The sequence below is a fragment of the Castor canadensis genome, chromosome 5 (genome assembly GCF_047511655.1).
Source record: "Castor canadensis chromosome 5, mCasCan1.hap1v2, whole genome shotgun sequence".
In the NCBI taxonomy this organism is placed as follows: domain Eukaryota; kingdom Metazoa; phylum Chordata; class Mammalia; order Rodentia; family Castoridae; genus Castor; species Castor canadensis.
Genome location: NC_133390.1, coordinates 20,859,755 through 20,864,620, shown reverse-complemented (window position 1 = coordinate 20,864,620; position 4,866 = coordinate 20,859,755). Strand labels below are relative to the sequence as shown.

At 33.0% G+C, this 4,866-nt stretch overlaps 1 non-coding gene across 1 annotated transcript; it reads left to right on the top strand.

Moving 5' to 3' along the window:
- The first annotated feature begins 2,151 nt into the window (after window positions 1–2,151).
- LOC141423567 (U6 spliceosomal RNA) lies at window positions 2,152–2,258 on the top strand. The gene has a single exon (XR_012448412.1). It is a non-coding gene; the product is annotated as a U6 spliceosomal RNA (small nuclear RNA).
- The last annotated feature ends 2,608 nt before the right edge of the window (window positions 2,259–4,866 follow it).

Sequence of the window (4,866 nt, the reverse complement as noted above, 5' to 3'; positions counted from 1 at the left end):
GAGATAACATGTTTCCATTGCTTAGCTGTTTATTTTTTGGTAATTTACTATAACATAACAATAAAAGGAAGATATACATATAAGTACTGTAGCAAATGATATTTTAAAAATGTGTCCTTTCTTTACTTATATATTTTAATAATAAATCTTAATAAATTATGGTATTATAATAAAGAAATTCTAATAACTACATTTATAATACATTGAAAAAGGAAAACATGATGCAAGTGTAATAAATAAAAAGAAATAATAAATACCAAATTACCTTAAAATTAAAGCAGTCATTTGTCTCAAAATTATAATTTAGTTAAAACATTTTTAATTATATAAGTATAATCATATACAAAAGTAATATAGTTAAATAATATTGCATATAAAAGTATATAACATGTTTTTTCTGCAAAAATATAATTATTTTAAAATTTTAATAATTTCATATTATTAAATAATGTTAGTATTTTTTAGTCTTTAGACTACTTGAAATTAGTTTTTTTGGATCAATACAAAACTTCAATGAAAATAATCAAGCTTAAATTTGAAATAAGTGAGCTTCTCATATTAGTACTTTACTTACAATTAAAATGATTCAGTGATTCTAATGTGTGAGATAAACTGTAAATGTTCATATTGGAATGAAGGATTGACTTGGAATAGAAGCTGATCTTGGCATTCCTGTCACAGAATACTGGACAGGTCACTGTTTTGTATAGAAGTATGTTCCAAACTTCATACAATAAAAGAATACTGTATATTCAATCATTTCTGAGTGAATACTACCTTTCTGAATTTCATTTACTCCCTTACAATCCAATGTATGTGCTTTTATTGATGTACTGTATTTCCATATCATAAGATCCACTTTTCCTTATAATCTATGGATAGTTGAAAAAGTGTATTACTTTATAAGACATGTGATGACACCTACATTCAAAATCAAGTATGATCTTTTTTTCTATTCTGCTACATCCTGAGAAATTAAATTAATTTGTAAAAGGGAATATCACATACAGAAATCTTTAATAAGCAGTGAAGTTAAGCAAGAATAAAGAATCTCCCAACAAAGAAAAGCACAGGACTGGATAGACTCAATGATGAATTCTACCAGATTTTGAAGAATTAATATCACTGTTTCTCAAAGTATTCCATGCAATAGAAATGAAAGAAGCATTACCAAACACACTCTATGAATTCAGAATCACTAATGATAAAACCAGATAAGGAAATGATCAACCAAAAAAATTGCAAAACAATTTCTCCAATGAACACAGATCCAAAAAAATTCTCAAAAAAATACCTGCAGCCAAATTCAACAATACATTGAAAAGATTGACACCATGATCAAGTTGATCTCATTCTAAGGATGAGGTGATAGTTCAGCATATGTGAGTCACTTAACTTCATACAGCACATAAATAGAATAAAGGACAAAAATTAGAGATCCAAGATGGCAGAGAGCTGAGTGAAGGAGCAACCTTGAGCTCAAGGATTCTGATGTTTTTAGCCAACTAGATTACGACCAACCCTTAAAACAGCTTTTCTTTTTGAAGGTCTTTTTAATTCATTTATTCACATGTGCATACGTTGTTTGGGTCATTCTTTCCCCTGCCCTCAGCTCCCTCCCTCTTCCCCCCACTTCCCTTGCTTCCATACAGAAGCTGTTCTGCCCTCTTCCCCAATTTTGCTGAGGAGAAGATATAAGCAATAGTAAGAAAGACATAGCATTTTTGCTAGTTTGAGATAAGGATAGCTATACAGAGAGATTCCTAGCCAAGTCACCATCCCATAGTTACCTCTGTCATTTTAAGGTTACTATATTAGCTACTCTTTTGTGGGCACATCGAACACTTTCAAGTTTGGGGTTTCCTACCTTTCCCTATTTCTCTTGTATGTGTTCTCCCCTTAGTGTAATTTTGAATCTTTATATCAAACTAGCAAAATGTTATGTCTTTCTTATTATCTCATGTTTTCTGTTCAACAAAATCAGAGAACAAGAGGGTGGAACAGATTCTTCCTGCTAGTGGCAGCAGGGGGGAGGTGTCTCCAAACAATGTATACACATATGAGTAATTGTAAAAATGATAAAATAAAAAAATGAAAAACAGAAAGAATTGAGAACACAATGAGATATTTTCTACATTAAGATTTGTTCAGGTGCTTACTTTAGCAACACATATACTAAAACTGGAATGATACAGAGAAGATTAGCATGACCCCTGTGCAATGATGAGATGAAAAATTGTGAAGTGTTCCATATTTTTATGGTAGAAATGTTATGAACTTATGTATCAAGATAGAAAAATGAGACCTATTGGGGCTGTTCTGGGAATTGGGGTGGGACGGATGAAGAATTATAGAGGGATAAGTTCAGTTTTGATATATTTTAAGAACTTTTGTAAATGTCATAGTGTATTCTTAGTACAACAATAATATGATAATAAAAAGAATAAAAATAAAAAAACAATAATGATAAATTAAAAAATGAACATCTTTTAGTTGAACACAACAGTCAGGGAAGTCCCGGCATGGGCTGGGAATGGCACAGGTGCCAGCATGGGCAGTGACTGAAACAGCACTGGTTTGCTTCATGGGAAAGCTACAGGAAAATTCCACCCCCCACCCTGTTTTTTCTCTTTCTTTTACTTTCTTAGAAACACCAGAAGACTGTGGAACAGATTCAAATAGATTCTGCTATGTACTGGACCCTAATCATGTAGACACACCCAAAACTCATCTGGCTAGACTCCACCCAACTCCACTGGAGTGGATCTGCAACTCCAACAAGTGAGCACCACAGAATACACACCCTCCAACAAAACTCAATGTTTTGTTGGGAATGTAGAATGTAAACCACCTCTGCCTGGTGGGGTTGTGACAAAATGCTGAATGGACTTCCTGTAGGAGGACTGGGGGGAAGTACAGAGCATAGGCAAGATAGAACACTGAGATTAATTTGCAGGATTAGGGGTGGTTCACAAAGCTGAGTTGCCCTACCCTGTTGGAGGAGGGGTTGAGCTGCCATCAAACTTGTTAAGGAGTAAGCAAGTCTCAGCATAGGTATTAAGTCAAAAAAAAGATAACAGGTAATTAAAACTCCAACTAGCCAATCAATAATAAAGGAGAAAGGCACAAAATGGAAACAAGGCAAGAGAATAAACCCCCCCAAAGACTAGTAATAATTCAATGGAAGATTCAGTGGAAAATTAATAAAATGAATACCCAGTTGCTGACCCCAGGAGAATGGTGATAAGCATGTCCAATGAATTCAATGATGACCTTAAACAGGTCCTCAAAGAGGAGGTCAAGGAGTTCCAAGAGGAACTGGGAGACGAAGTTCAAAAGAACATACAAAAACGACTCAAAGTATATCAAGACAACAAGAATAAAAAACTCAAGAAGTCACAGAAACAGCTAAATGAACTCAGAGATGACTTCAACAAACTCTAAAATTAAACTAAGGAGTTTATTGAAACAAAAACAAGACAGAGATATCAAATAAACAAGAGATCACACGATATGAAAGATGAGTTTAACAAACATATGGAAAATCTCAGAAAAAAGAATCAAACAGAAATTCTGGAAATAAAATCTTCCTTAAATCAAATAAAAAATGCAGCTGAAAGCCACTCCAGCAGACTAGAAAAGTAGAAGGAAGAATTTCAGGGCTCAATGACAAAATAAATATTAAAGAAAAAACAGAAGAATCCTCAGACGAAATACTTAAGAGCTGTGAAAGGAATATACAAGAACTTAATTATTCCTTCAAAAAACAAAAGCTGATAATCATGGACATGAAGAGGTACAAGCCAAAGGTATAGAAAATATATTGAACAAAATAATAGCAGAAAATTTCCCAAATATCAAGAAAGAGATGCCCATTCTGGTACCGAAAGCCTCCAGGACATGTTATCATTAAAACAACTAGCACAGAGAACAAGGAAAGAATGTTGAATGCTGTAACAGAGAAAAATCAAATAATGTAAAGGTAAACCCATTAAATAATAGCACATTTCTCAACAGAAACCTTAAAAACAAGAATGGTATGGAGTCAGGTATTTCATGCACTGAAGGAAAACAATTTCAGTTCTAGGAAACTAACCAGCAAAGTTACCAAATTGGTGGAGGAATAAAAGTGTTCCACGATAAACAGAAATTAAAGCAATATATGACAACCAAACCACCACTACAAAAGATTCTGAAAGGAATCTTACACACAGTGGATGAAAACAAACATAACTATGAAGGGGATGAGAATTATTAAACCTCAAGAGTATAACAAAAAGTAATCAGAGTAACATAGAAATAACTGCACACACACAAATCCTTAAACAGCAAAACCAACTAAATGGTGGAAATCACAATATACCAATATTAACAATAAATTTTAATGGACTCAAGTAAATAATGAAAAGACAACATTTGTCAAACTGGATTAAAAATGAAGATTAAAAGTTCTGTTATCTATAAGAAACTCAACTTTTTGACAAAGCAAACACTGTCCTAGGGTAAGAAGGATGGAAGAAATTTACCAAGCTAATGATCCCCCCAAACAAAGAGAAGTAGCAATACTTATATCAGATAAAGTGGACTTTAAATCTCAATTAGTCAGAAGAGATTATATATGTCCCTTCATACTAATAAAAGAAGAAATACACCAAAGGAAGTAACAATTTGTAGCTTTATGTTCCCAATGTTGGTATCCCCAACTTCATTAAGCATACTGTAATATGACGTATAAGCACAGATAGATGCCCTTACAGTTGTAGCATGAGACTTTAATACTCCTGTTTTACCAATAGATAGGTCATATATACAAAACATCAACAAAGGAATTCTAGAATTGAATGACACCATAGATCTAACGAACCT